We start from the raw sequence: 16,069 nt of genomic DNA, 5'->3' as shown, positions 1-16,069 counted from the left end.
GCTAGGAAGGCACCACATAGGGTCAGGGAAACTGGCGCCAAGTTTACCAAGAGGAGGCCCGAGGCAGCCGGACAGAAGTGTTGGTAAGAAAGGCCAGACAAAGGACACACAAAGGGGGTCCTGTGAAGCGCTCCAAAGTTATCTGGGAGTTGTCTGAGCCCCTCACCTGGTGAGCACAGTACGACGTGGGCAGCCGTTACCTGCAGACGTGGTCTGGATAATAAGAACTGTGAGTAAAGGCCCTGAACTGCATCACTGACTCCGTGTCGTTACTGCTGCTGCCCTGCACCATCACCCCCATCCTCCGCATACACTGCCCTGAGGCTATACTCCTCCCGTGGGGAGTTATGGTACGCTCTGCTGCACCCACAACACCAGCCTTAGCGGTCTGCCCTGTAGCGGCGGTTCACTCTGACCGCAATCCACGGGTGGCGTAGTCGGACATTTAAACATCAAAACCACATAAATAGTTCCGCCACTGGTTTGACCGCCCTGAGCCACGGAACCGGATCGCCGCCACGAAGACTACAACCACCAGCATCCACCAAAAAGGGTCCGGCTCCGGGTGTCCCAAGGCCCAGGGGGTGCGTCAGAACATTTTCATCACCTTTCACAATCACCAATGGGACAAGGCAGGGATGTCCTCTGTCCCCTCTCTTATACATCCTAGTGACGGAGCACCTGCTCTCATCAATTCACCATAACCCCAATATTAGGTGGATTGAGGTGGGAGGCACCGAGTACAAGTGCTCTCTATTTGCTGATGATGTCCTAGTATATATCACTCAATCACATATATCCATCCCTGCTGTTATGGCTGAAATAGATCACTGTTACATGGTAAAATTTTAAAATCAATGCAGCGAAGTCTGAGGCCCTCGATGTCTCCCTCCCTAAATCCATATAGGATTCCATCCAGTCCAACTTTCCCTTTGCCTGGCCCTCACAGGGTATCAAATACTTAGGAATTCCTATTCATAGAGACCTCTCCCATCTATGTTATCTTAATTTTGGGCCCTTTATTGAACAATTCCATACAGACCACGGTTGGCAAGTTAGAACTGTAAGATTCACTACGTGAACCACTGGTGTTTTGTGGAAAAGCACATGTACACTGTGTTCCAAATTATTATGCAAAAAGTGTTTAGGAGTGATAAGGCAAGAATTTGTTTGTTTGTCAGTTAAACTCATTGATGGTGATGTGTGTCAGGGCTCTTTATATCACTGTAAGCAATTGCAGACACCTGTGCTAATTAGTTTGGCAGGTGTGTCCAATGAAAGGCAAGACTACTTAAGAAGGCTCTCTCACATTATTAAGCAGCCTACATTTTCTGCCAAAATGGGAAAGAAAAAGGATGTGTCGGCTGCTGAGAAGCAACAAATTGTGGAGTGTTTAGGTCAAGGCATGACTACAATCAACATTGTGCGATGATCAGGATGAAGTGTCTTGGCAATCAAGAAGTATGTAGCTGATTCACAGTACACACGTGTGCGTGCTGATAAGGGCAAATTGAGGACTCTTTCCTACAGGCAATTACGTCAGGTTGAAAGAGCAGCGGCAAAAAAGCCTCGTCATAGCAGCAGACAAGTTTTTGAAGCTGCTTGTGCCTCCAACGTCCCCCGAACAACAAGATGCAGGGTCCTTCAGAGGTTTGCAGCTGTGCATACGCCATCCTGTCGACCTCCTCTATCCACTTCACACAAGCAGAAACGGCTCCAGTGGGCCAAACATTACATGAAGACTGATTTCAAAACTGTTTTGTTCACGGATGAGTGCCGTGCAGCGCTCGATGGTCCAGATGAATGGAGTGGAGGATGGCTGGTTGATGGACACCCCACGCAAACACGGCTACAGCGCCAACAAGGAGGAGGTGGAGTAATGTTTTGGGCTGGAATCATGGGGAGAGAGATTGTCGGCCCCTTTAGGATCCCTGAAGGCGCTAAAGATGAACTCCATAATGTATGTGGATTTTCTCAAACAGCACTTCCTGCCATGGTTCAAGAAGAAGAACCGTGTATTTCACAGCAAGATCATTTTTCTGCATGATAATGCACCATCTCATGCTGCACATAAAACATCTGCATCTCTGGCTGATATGGGCATAAAAGGGGACAAACTTATGGTGTGACCCCCATGCTCCCCTGACCTCTACCCCATTCAGAACCTTTGGAGCATCATTAAAAGGAGTGTCTATGATGGCGGGAGGCAGTTCACATCTAAGCAACAGCTCTGGGAGGGTATTCTGTCCTCATGCAAAACAATTGAAGCAGAAACCATCCAAAACCTGACAAATTCAATGGACGAGAGAGTTCAGAAGCTCCTTTCGAACAAGGGGTCCTATGTGAAAATGTAACATCACCTAGAATAAAGTTTTGAGTTGAAAACTGTTTGATTTCAGTTTCTAACAACCTGCTAATGCTTATAATTTCAAAAATGACCATTTTTTTGGTCTTTATTAAAATGAAAAGGTTGATCGAAAAGTTTGGGGAATCTAAGAGTGTGGCAACCCAGTAGTCATGATTACTTCGAATTCTGACAATATGAGGGTCATGCTGCAGGTAGTGCAGCAAGAAGGCACTTATGTGTCTTGCGCATCTCGGAGCCCCAAAATTATTTTCCGGGCTAGATGCAGCTAAAAATTATTTTTAATTTTAAATCTGGTGAAGCTTATTATAGATGGCCTAATAGGATCAGTGCTGCACACTGCTACAAAGCCCAAATTATTTTCCAGTCAAGATACAGATAAACATGATTAGTAATTTGAAAGCTTAAAACGGTTGGTAGGGTGATTTTAACCAATCATCAAGCTTTTACTCTCCCCAGGATGACACAGGGGTAGAAAAGTCGTTTCGGATCCATGATTTGTTCATCTTTATGAACGTGAGTCTGTCTACATTATCAGTGGAGAGCCGCGTGCGCTTATCTGTCAGCACACCACCAGCAGCGCTGAACACACGTTCAGACAGAACGCTGGCTGCGGGGCATGACAAGATCTCCAAGGCGTAAGTGGCTAGCTCCGGCCATTTATCCAGATTGGAAGCCCAAAAAGAGCAAGGGTCCAGTGACACAGTTGTGGCTTTAATGTTTACTTGGAGATACTCCTGTACCATCGTCTCTAGGCGTTGACTATGTGTCAGACTTCTTGTCTCCTGTGGCCTTGCAAAGGATGGGCTAAAAAAGTGGTGAAATGATTCCGCAAAATTGATGTTACCAGCAGATACTGTGGTTCTGTTACGGTTTGAGTGCTGAACACTTGACGGTCCCACGGTTGGCAAGTTGGAACTGTGAGATTCACTACGTGCACCACTGGTATTTTGTGGAAAAGCACATGTAAGATTCTGCAACAGTCTCTGCTGATACTCCTGCATGCGTGCATCCCTTTCTATGGCAGGAATAATTTCTGCAAATTTACTTTTGTACCGGGGATCTAACAGTGTGGCAACCCAGTAGTCAGGATTATTTCTAATTCTCACAATTCGAGGGTCATGTTGCAGGTAGTGCAGCAAGAAGGCACTCATGTGTGTTGCGCATCCAGGAGCACCAAGTCCCTGTTGTGTTGGTGGCGAGGTAACAATCATGCTTCCTTCCTCTGTCCTCTCCCCCCAACCTCGCACAACAGAAATGTGATCAAGGTCTCCCTCATCTGATGAGTCTTCCATCAGTTCGTCCTCCACTTCTTCCTGGGCTCCTGCACCTTCCTCACTAGTTTGGCTGCTACCATGCGCCCTGGTTAAACCATCTCCCCCACCCTCACATGCCTGCCGCCTTGGTGCTGCCGACCGTCTGGACCTTGCAGATGTTAGCCCTTCCGCATACAACTCCACCTCCTCTACTTCCTCCACCTCCTCTTGTGCCACCACCTGACTCCGAATTCTGTTTAACATGTGCTCCAGCATGTAAATCACCGGAATAGTCATGCTGATAATGGCATCGTCAGCACTAAACATCTTCGTCGCCATTTCAAAACTGTGCAGAAGGGTGCATAGGTCCCTGATCTGAGACCACTCCTCCAGCGTGATTTGCCCCACCTCTGAATCTCGTTGGCCCAGGCTATACGTCAGAACGTATTGCACCAGGGCTTGTCGGTGCTGCCACAGTCGCTGCAACATGTGCAGAGTTGAATTCCACCGGGTAGGCACATCGCATTTTAGCCGGTGAAGTGGCAGGCCCAACGACTTCTGTAGAGATGTAAGTCGCTGAGCTGCGGGATGCGAACGGCGGAAGTGAGCACACAGCGACCGTGCCCTCTGCAGAAGGCCATCTAGTCTGGGATAGTGGGCTAAAAATTGCTGGACAACCAGGTTCAACACGTGAGCCATACAAGGCACGTGTGTGACATTGCCCCGGCGAAGGGCCGCACCCAGGTTTGCAGCATTGTCGCACACGGCCTTCCCTGGTTTCAGGTCCAGTGGAGACAACCATTCATGAAATTGGTTCTCCAGAGCTGACCACAACTCCTCAGCTGTGTGACTCACATTTCCCAGACATTTCAATGTAAAAACCGCCTGATGACGTTGAGCCCTACTGCCAGCATGGTAAGGAGGTGTGCAGGATCCCTTCTGCGCAGTTAGAAAGCTTGTGGCATGACCAGACAGGCTTTGGGTGCAGGTGGAAGACCGAGAGGAGGTTGAGGAGGCAGAAGCAGTGGAGGAAAAATGACATAAAGAGGATTGACGCACAACTCGTGGGGACGGCAAGACTTGGACAGCAGCCCCTTGTCCTGCTGTCACCATAGTTACCCAGTGCCCAGTCAGCGACATGTAACGCCCCTGTCCATGCCTACTCGTCCAAGTGTCTGTGGTGAAATGCACCCTGTCACACACAGAGTTTCTCAAAGAAGCGGTGATGTTGTGTGCGACATGCTGGTGGAGCGTAGGCACACCTTTCTTTGAGAAGTAGTGCCGACTGGGCATCTGGTACTGGGGCACTGCGACGGACATAAGGTCTCGAAAATCCTCTGTGTCCACCAGGCGGAAAGGCAGCATTTCTGTAGCCAAGAGCTTGCAGATGGTGAAATTCAACCTCTTAGCTTTCTCATGGCTAGGAGGAAATGGTCTTTTACTTGTCCACATCTGAGGGACCGAGGGCTGGCTATTGTGCTTAGACGGGGTTGATAAGGGTGTCCCCGGCAAACTGCCGGTCTGTGAGGAAGATGCAGGCGGACATGTTAGGTTGCCTTGATCCAAAGGTGGTGCTATCGATGTCGGACAGCGCTCAAGACCAGCTGGTGTTACCACCTCCAAAGAAAATGATGACCTGCCAATCACGCTGGCTGTTGCGGGTAAAGAGGTGGCAGGTCTGCGCCCCAAAACAGGTGTGACTGCTGTCCCCCCAGTCACAGAGGATGAAGAGGCCGCGGATGCACAAGATATGGCAGACGGTGGTTGGCCCGGCCGGCTAGACCGCATTGTAGCACACTGAGCTTCCCACTGCAACTTATGCTTCATGTCCATGTGCCGGTTCATGCATGAAGTACTCAAACTATGTATTTTTTGGCCTCTACTTAGCTTTTGCTGACAAATGTTACAGATAACACGAGTTGGGTCATCTTTATCGATCTGAAAAAATGCCCAGGCTATGCAAGGCTTAGCACCCATGCGACCTGAAGAGCCACCACGACTTGTGGTGAGAGGCAGAGTTGTGTTTGAGGATGCAGTTGTTGACGTGCTTCCAGTACTACGTCTCTGTCCAGGAAGGCGCAACCTGACCTCGTCGTCACTAGCATCTTCCTCCACCTCCTCTGCTGACCTCATCTCTTGGCTGACTGTGGGTTGACAGTAAGTGGGATCTCCGACCTCATCATCATCACCCTGTGCGTTATTACACCCGTCGTCCTCAGAGCCAACCTGTTCCTGCCCTGACAAAAAACTAAAGTTGTCGCTCCAATCAGGTATTTGAGTCTTATCATCGTCTTCCTCATTGTCTCCACCAACAGGAGTTACAGTTTGGGAATGAGGGTCTACATTATGGTCAGAACCTTCTGCGTCTGGTCCTGGATCCGACTCAAAGATTCTGGGCATCAGTGCAGATCATTTCCTCGTCTGGATTCACAGAAGCGCTGGAGTCGACCTCTGATTCCCATGCTATAGTATGAGTAAACAGCTCTGCAGACTCAACCATCTGTTCTACCTCATACTCAGACGGGCAGCTGGAGATTTGGGAGCTGTGAGGAAGCAAGTGCGATTTGGGTGACACCTTTGAGGACTGGAGTATTTGTGATGTTGAAGTTGATGTGGAGGAGAGCCCACTTAAAGGAGCACTTGATATCCGTTGAAGCACCTGCTGTTTTTGTGCCTCATCTGGAATTTGTAGCGATTGGCGTGGCCGTAAGAATGGGATCTTATCACATTGTCCGCTAAAAGAAGTAGACATTTTAGTTTGGCTGGAAGATGGTCTTTCTTCTGCACCTACCCCACGGACACAACCTTTTTTCCCCTTCCCAACACGCCTATTCCCCTTTCCACCAGCAGCAGGCCTTTTTCCACTCATTTTGGTGGTTAACTAATTCACAACTCTGGAGTTGTTTGCACAAAAAAACAATGGATGGTAACCGAGCAGAGCTGAGTGGCCAAACTGTGGTATTAGGCCAAAACTATTGGCTGGGTTAGATGCAGAAAAAAATTATTTTTAATTTGCAACCTGATGGAGGTCAGTATAGATGGACTAATAGACCAAGTCCCACACACTGCTAGAAGCCCAAATATTTTTTCAGAGCTAGATGCAGAAATTTTTTTTATTCAATTTGCAACCTGATGGAGGTCAGTATAGATGGACTAATAGACCAAGTCCCACACACTGCTAGAAGCCCAAATATTTTTTCAGAGCTAGATGCAGAAAAAAATTATTTTTAATTTGCAACCTGATGGAGGTCAGTATAGATGGACTAATAGACCAAGTCCCACACACTGCTAGAAGCCCAAATATTTTTTCAGAGCTAGATGCAGAAAAAAATTATTTTTAATTTGCAACCTGATGGAGGTCAGTATAGATGGACTAATAGACCAAGTCCCACACACCGCTAGAAGCCCAAATATTTTTTCAGAGCTAGATGCAGAAAATTTTTTTATTCAATTTGCAACCTGATGGAGGTCAGTATAGATGGACTAATAGACCAAGTCCCACACACTGCTAGAAGCCCAAATATTTTTTCAGAGCTAGATGCAGAAAAAAATTATTTTTAATTTGCAACCTGATGGAGGTCAGTATAGATGGACTAATAGACCAAGTCCCACACACCGCTAGAAGCCCAAATATTTTTTCAGAGCTAGATGCAGAAATTTTTTTTATTCAATTTGCAACCTGATGGAGGTCAGTATAGATGGACTAATAGACCAAGTCCCACACACTGCTAGAAGCCCAAATATTTTTTCAGAGCTAGATGCAGAAAAAAATTATTTTTAATTTGCAACCTGATGGAGGTCAGTATAGATGGACTAATAGACCAAGTCCCACACACTGCTAGAAGCCCAAATATTTTTTCAGAGCTAGATGCAGAAAAAAATTATTTTTAATTTGCAACCTGATGGAGGTCAGTATAGATGGACTAATAGAACAAGTCCCACACGCTGCTAGAAGCCCAAATATTTTTTCAGAGATAAATGAAGAAAAAAATTATTTTTAATTTGCAACCTGATGGAGGTCAGTATAGATGGACTAATAGACCAAGTCCCACACACTGCTAGAAGCCCAAATATTTTTTCAGAGCTAGATGCAGAAAAAAATTATTTTTAATTTGCAACCTGATGGAGGTCAGTATAGATGGACTAATAGACCAAGTCCCACACACCGCTAGAAGCCCAAATATTTTTTCAGAGCTAGATGCAGAAAAAAATTATTTTTAATTTGCAACCTGATGGAGGTCAGTATAGATGGACTAATAGACCAAGTCCCACACACTGCTAGAAGCCCAAATATTTTTTCAGAGCTAGATGCAGAAAAAAATTATTTTTAATTTGCAACCTGATGGAGGTCAGTATAGATGGACTAATAGACCAAGTCCCACACACCGCTAGAAGCCCAAATATTTTTTCAGAGCTAGATGCAGAAATTTTTTTTATTCAATTTGCAACCTGATGGAGGTCAGTATAGATGGACTAATAGACCAAGTCCCACACACTGCTAGAAGCCCAAATATTTTTTCAGAGCTAGATGCAGAAAAAAATTATTTTTAATTTGCAACCTGATGGAGGTCAGTATAGATGGACTAATAGACCAAGTCCCACACACCGCTAGAAGCCCAAATATTTTTTCAGAGCTAGATGCAGAAAATTTTTTTATTCAATTTGCAACCTGATGGAGGTCAGTATAGATGGACTAATAGACCAAGTCCCACACACTGCTAGAAGCCCAAATATTTTTTCAGAGCTAGATGCAGAAAAAAATTATTTTTAATTTGCAACCTGATGGAGGCCAGTATAGATGGACTAATAGACCAAGTCCCACACACCGCTAGAAGCCCAAATATTTTTTCAGAGCTAGATGCAGAAAATTTTTTTATTCAATTTGCAACCTGATGGAGGTCAGTATAGATGGACTAATAGACCAAGTCCCACACACTGCTAGAAGCCCAAATATTTTTTCAGAGCTAGATGCAGAAAAAAATTATTTTTAATTTGCAACCTGATGGAGGTCAGTATAGATGGACTAATAGACCAAGTCCCACACACCGCTAGAAGCCCAAATATTTTTTCAGAGCTAGATGCAGAAATTTTTTTTATTCAATTTGCAACCTGATGGAGGTCAGTATAGATGGACTAATAGACCAAGTCCCACACACTGCTAGAAGCCCAAATATTTTTTCAGAGATAAATGAAGAAAAAAATTATTTTTAATTTGCAACCTGATGGAGGTCAGTATAGATGGACTAATAGACCAAGTCCCACACACTGCTAGAAGCCCAAATATTTTTTCAGAGCTAGATGCAGAAATTTTTTTTATTCAATTTGCAACCTGATGGAGGTCAGTATAGATGGACTAATAGACCAAGTCCCACACACTGCTAGAAGCCCAAATATTTTTTCAGAGCTAGATGCAGAAAAAAATTATTTTTAATTTGCAACCTGATGGAGGTCAGTATAGATGGACTAATAGACCAAGTCCCACACACTGCTAGAAGCCCAAATATTTTTTCAGAGCTAGATGCAGAAATTTTTTTTATTCAATTTGCAACCTGATGGAGGTCAGTATAGATGGACTAATAGACCAAGTCCCACACACTGCTAGAAGCCCAAATATTTTTTCAGAGCTAGATGCAGAAAAAAATTATTTTTAATTTGCAACCTGATGGAGGTCAGTATAGATGGACTAATAGACCAAGTCCCACACACCGCTAGAAGCCCAAATATTTTTTCAGAGCTAGATGCAGAAATTTTTTTTATTCAATTTGCAACCTGATGGAGGTCAGTATAGATGGACTAATAGACCAAGTCCCACACACTGCTAGAAGCCCAAATATTTTTTCAGAGCTAGATGCAGAAAAAAATTATTTTTAATTTGCAACCTGATGGAGGTCAGTATAGATGGACTAATAGACCAAGTCCCACACACTGCTAGAAGCCCAAATATTTTTTCAGAGCTAGATGCAGAAATTTTTTTTATTCAATTTGCAACCTGATGGAGGTCAGTATAGATGGACTAATAGACCAAGTCCCACACACTGCTAGAAGCCCAAATATTTTTTCAGAGCTAGATGCAGAAAAAAATTATTTTTAATTTGCAACCTGATGGAGGTCAGTATAGATGGACTAATAGACCAAGTCCCACACACCGCTAGAAGCCCAAATATTTTTTCAGAGCTAGATGCAGAAATTTTTTTTATTCAATTTGCAACCTGATGGAGGTCAGTATAGATGGACTAATAGACCAAGTCCCACACACTGCTAGAAGCCCAAATATTTTTTCAGAGATAAATGAAGAAAAAAATTATTTTTAATTTGCAACCTGATGGAGGTCAGTATAGATGGACTAATAGACCAAGTCCCACACACCGCTAGAAGCCCAAATATTTTTTCAGAGCTAGATGCAGAAAAAAATTATATTCAGTTTGCAACCTGATGGAGGTCAGTATAGATGGACTAATAGAATGATGCTATGCCCAAAAGATTTTACTTCACTAGGTGCAGTAAAAAAATTGGTATTCTATACACAGGTGGTATATCTTGCAACACAGATAGGCTACTCCACTGACTAACACACTCTGCAATAGACCAAAAAGGATTAGCTTTGCTAGATTCAGCCAAATGCTGTGAAAAAAACTTGCACAGCACTGGCACAGACCTGCCTGGCAAAAACTGATAGGAACTGATGTAACCTAGTCCTGAAAAGGACTCCAATTACAATTAGTCTTTACTCCCACAATCTATCTATTTAAGAGCACAGACCTGCCTGATAAAAGTCGTAGGAAATGCTGTAACCTAGTCCTTAAAAGGACTGCAATCACAACTATTCCCTACTCCCAAGCTATCTGTATATTTGTGCGAAAATTGGCTTGAAATTAACAAGGTATATCGCACACAGCAACAGCGGTGCCGTCTAACACGCAGCTGCAGCAGTGAGAAAATGGTGGCGACGGGGAAAATGGCTTGGTCTTATAGGGCAAGGACATGTGACATACACTGCCAATCACACATGCCCTTGCTTGTGTGAAAAAAAGCACTTCGCTCCGTGTGTGCGCTGCTGATAGGCTGACAGATTGCACCTCCCCACTGCAAATGCGGGAAAGAGAAAAAAAAATGGAGATCTTCATTGTTCCTGCAGAGATCCATCCCCTGCCCCTCCCCCCGCCGTACACTCAAACTGCGTATTAACATTAATTTTCATCATTACTGAGAAAAAATCCAGTTATGATTTTGGTGCACGAACAGTTATCGAACATAACCTCGAACAGCCGAATTTTTATCAAATTGTTCGTGTTCGCCGACCGGCTCGAACACCGCCCAAAACAGCTCGAATTTGAGATTGGCGAACAGTTCGAGTAGAACAACGCTCATCTCTAATTATGAGATATAATTAATGCTCGCAGCATACCATAGTCTAAAAATAAGGGAGTGAACCCAAGTTTTTCCTCCAATGCATTCAGATTAAGTTTCGTAGATCTTAGGAGATAGTGTATATAGTCCGACTCAGCCCTGAATATCCACTGATAATTATGAAGCGAGAGGAAATGCATCGGGAGTGATGTTCCTATACATAATACCTGGACACATTGGTGGCATGCAGGTTTAGGCTGAGATCATTCTGGCAGTCTTTTTTTCCGGAGTTGATACCACAAATGGTGAGATTGTTCCATTATGTGATTATGTGTAAACTTCAAAAGTAACCATACGGAATCCTACGGAATATAAGATACATAACTGTTGTTAAATGTGACTGGCTACTGCTTCCACAGGATGCTTGACCCTGTAGAGGCCAGTGCACAGACAGTACTGTTTGTACCAATTACCTTCTTTTGGTTCACTGCACTTTAGCACTATCTTTGCACTTTTGGTCTATTTGACCTTTTAGAAGATTTAGTAAGTTTCATATATTTAAGATTAAAGGTTATGTTTTAATTTATCTACCACTACCTGCTCGAGTTGTACCTAGATATTAGTGGTTCCCCTTGTATACCCATTTTTGCTATTTTCTTCTGCTGGCAGGCATGGCTGATATACAGGCTGGCACGGCAGGTGCTGGCGGGCACGGCTGAAATACAGGAACACAAGGCAAGTATGGGCAGACAGGTACAAAGCAGGTAAACTAACTGGCGAGTACTGGGGACCTGACAACTAGCAAGCGTGCAGATAACTTACTTAACAGATGGATCAGGCGCCTCTCATCAGGTGGAGATAATAAATAATAAGGGTCTCCCAGCCATTGGCTGAAGACACTTTAGGATGGCTTGTGCTGTCCCTTTAAGAAGGAGGGAGCACGCGCGCCCTAAGCACAGTGCCAGGGCATCTGCGAGCCGTGCGCAGACTCCGTGCAGCAGCCGGAGGAGAAGGAGGTGCGGGGCGGAGCTGCGGCGGTGAATGAGTCGGCATCCCTGCCAGAGAAGGGGAGAAGCATGCAGGGACATTATACTTTGGTGATACAGCTCCGGTGATGAAATAAAAACATATCCCGGAGTGGTATTTTAACGAATTAGAATTGATAGTGTTGGAAGGCAATTACAATATAGTTGGGATAACTATAGCTGGGTGACAGCTATGACGGAGCTACTACTTTCCAGGGCTATAGTCTGTTCAGGAATGGCCAAACAAATAAACAAAGGAGAGGGGGTTACTTACAATGCCTTGAAAAAGTATTCATACTGCATGAACGTTTCCACATTTTTTCACATTACACCCGCAAACTTAACAGTATTTTTGGGGGATTTTATGTGATATACCAACACAAAGTAGCACGTATTTGAGAAGAGTAAATGAAATGATACATGGTTTCATAAATATTTTAAAACTATAACACTAAAAATTGTGACATACCTTTGCTCTCAGCCCCCCTAAGTCTATAGTTTGTAGAATCACCTTTTGCTACAATTAGTGCTGCAAGCCTTTTGGGTTATGTTTCTACAAGCTGTGCACATCTAGAGGCTAACATTTTTGCCCATTCTTCTTTGCAAACTAGCTCTAACTAAGTGAGATTGGAACAGCAATTTTCAAGTACCTCCATATGCAAATTGCCTCTTCAGAGAAAAAGAGGACTTGTACTCTATAGTGCCACCTTTGGAAGCAGCAATCCTACAAGTCACAATCAACCCTTTAACGAGTCGTGCAATATGACTTAGGATAAAAGCCAAATCAGAATCTCAATTTGCAGACACGGTGTTTCGGGCTGTTGGCCCTCGTCAGTGCAAAGTATGAGCTCTGATTTGGCTAGGTGAGAGGCTCTGGACTGAGGTCTAAGGGGTAACGTTTCTCCTTATGGAGAGTGACACACCTGCTCTGGCACGTCAAGGTAAGGAGGCTTATTCGCCATGCAATGCTCCTCTGGGAAATTTAATATGCAAATTGCCTCTTCAGTGCAAAGTATGAGCTCTGATTTGGCTAGGTGGTGCTATAGAGTACAAGTCCTCTTTTTCTCTGAAGAGGCAATTTGCATATTAAATTTCCCAGAGGAGCATTGCATGGCGAATAAGCCTCCTTACCTTGACGTGCCAGAGCTGGTGTGTCACTCTCCATAAGGAGAAACGTTACCCCTTAGACCTAAGTACCTCCACAAATTCTCAATGGGATTTAGGTCTGGACTGTGACTGGGCCATTCAAACATATGAATATGCTTTGATGCAAAACGTCCATTGTAGCTGTTTACTGTCGCCGCTGCTGCAAGTGTCACAGCTGTTAGCTAACAGCCGTGAAACTTGCAGCCGCGGCAACAGTAAAAGAAATGACGAGCACGCCAAAATACTCGGCGAGCACCCAAGTGTGCTCGCCGAAAGGGTTAATGACACATACTCGCTCATCAATACTGACCACACCACTGTCAGTTGTAAAATAAACACAAGCACAGGCTCCCAGGGACCACCAACATCCCGAGCCCCACTAAGTATCAGATCAGCCATTCTTAATTTTCAACCTGAAGAGAACCATCGATATTCCCCCCCACAACCAATTTCACACCAACTCCAAGACCACATCCACCACGACTCGACATTTAAAAATGTTTAAGAATGCAAAAACAATTATTTTTTTTTTATCTAAATTAAATGTAAACATACAATTAAATAGGGTGGGCGGCTTCCATCCAATAACCACCTATCCCTCATTATTTTACGCACAGTCAATCCCTATCATGTGGGCATCTACTTAACCAGTTCAGCACTAACCCATCCTTGTGTGTCTAAAAGTCGTTGTGTGCACATACACTTATTTTTGTGTCCCACTCCATCGGATCCGCCAGTACCTTGGTATCAGTTTTTTACCACATTGTAAATGCAGATTATTAAACTTCTTCTGATCTTCAGCTTTCTACATTTAATACAATTGTGCATGAAGAATATTATCAGGATCATGGCACCCCACCTCCACCCCCCTCATTATCTGCTGTATTTGACTAATGTCTATCAATTTGTGTGAAATAAACTGTGATATATAACCCTCTAGATAGTTTGGTCTTGGACTTTTACTCTGTATATAATGTATGTTTATTGTAACCTAATGGATATACATTATAGGAGAGCAAACACTGCCATATTACCAAATTATCAATTGTTTTGATGGGGAAACGTGGTGCTGCATGCAACAAGATTGTGAACACAGCCTTACCAGCGAAGCCACAAGATTTGGAGAGTTAGGCCGCGGCCCCATTATCAGTATTTGGTCAGTATTTTTTCTCAGGAGTGGGAGCCAAAACCAGGAGTGGGTGATAAATGTAGAATTGGTGACTTGTTTCTATTATACCTTTTCTCTGATTGTTCCTCACCTGGTTTTGGCTCCCACTCCTGAGAAAAAATACTGACCAAATACTGATAGTGGGGCCGTGGCCTAATATAAAGTAAATGAGTAACAGACATTCAAGCATTCATCAAATGGTATCACATGTCAACTTCTCCCGACCATATAGACAATTTCCAAAAAGAATGAGGAGCTGGCCCATGAGACCTCTCAGTACTTTGGACTGGCCAAGACGGCCCACCTATATATGTAAATAACACAGTTATGCTCTTTATAAGGCTTGTAGGGGCTAATGTGCATGTTACACCTCACATCTGTAGATGCACCCACTAATTATATTGTGGTTGGAGCATCTTGTAAATGTCAGTGATAATGGTCCTGTCTAGTGACAAGGTTATTTAACAGGCTTCTGTAGAAAGGCACAATGGCAGGCATTCTAGGGTTAATACTTTGGAACACAGACTTTCTAGCCCATGAAGCATCAGTAATAAACACCTGCGGTAACTACGGCAACTGTGCTGATGTCATAAACACATACATCTATGATATAGAGGAAGATTCCGGAACCACAGGTCATTCAGCCGTATGAAGCGCCATACTTGATGTGTCTGGAGACCTGGAAGCTTCATCACTCCACCATCTGTAAGGGAGGAAGGGGACATCCCACTAGCCAGCCAGATCAGCCATACCGCCCAGCCAGCCAGATCAGCCATACCGCCCAGCCAGCCAGATCAGCCATACTGCCCAGCCAGCCAGATCAGCCATACCACCTAGCCAGCCATGCTGCCCAGCCAGCCAGATCAAACTAACCTTAGCGATCAATGGGGTGACAGATGATGCAGCCAGATCTCCCTCACGTCTGGTACTAGTCGCCTTCACCTTTATGAGTACGGCCTGGAGAGGGTCGCATTAGGCTTCTCCAGACGGCGCTTGCACAGAGCACCTGCTTTGGCCTTCGCTTATACTGTATTTTCTGCTGATTTAACATGTAACTTGTGCGACTATGTGATGTCACCGCTATCATATCTATAGTGGATGTATATTATGTCTCATTGTTAATATGATACAATGTACAAATTCTGGTAATATTTGCTGTTACATGTTGGCATTAACCTTCTAAGCCCAAGGGAAGGGCAGGTCCTCCAGCCATGGTTCTCTAGAGGTTTCCTCCACAGGGGGTTTTCCTCTCCTGAGTGCTGAAGGATGATTCTTCGTGAGTCGAAGGTTTGCCATTTTCAGTGTCTTTTTCATTGAAATTTAGAATCAGCCAATTACTGACACTGAATGAAATAATAATGTGATTGGTAATAAAATTCGGTCCATTTAACATCCATTAAAAGTATTTTGTGTGTTTCTTTCACAGTCTTGTGATGGTGTGATTTTGTTTGGGAATTAGAATCCAACAGCTATGAGTGAGCCATGAAGAAGTCCGTGAATCTTTAACTCCTTGCTTGAAAACACATCTGAGCAGAAATGACAATTAGCACAAGTTCACACTCATCCTTGGACTGAGAAAATGGGGGTCATTTATGAATAGCGTTGGAAGGTGTACAAATTTACTAATGTACAAAAAATTATGAACTGCGCCACATTTCTCCACAACATGATAAACTTGGGAGTAATTTGCTCATTACGTTAGTAAGTTTATTACATTTAAAAAAGTTTGTAAGGACACAATTTTACATGGGGCACTTATGGG

The sequence above is a fragment of the Phyllobates terribilis genome, unplaced genomic scaffold (assembly GCF_046119375.1).
Source record: "Phyllobates terribilis strain yellow unplaced genomic scaffold, ASM4611937v1 Scaffold_3__8_contigs__length_932513732, whole genome shotgun sequence".
Classification (NCBI taxonomy): Eukaryota; Metazoa; Chordata; class Amphibia; order Anura; family Dendrobatidae; genus Phyllobates; species Phyllobates terribilis.
This window is presented reverse-complemented; position numbering follows the sequence as displayed.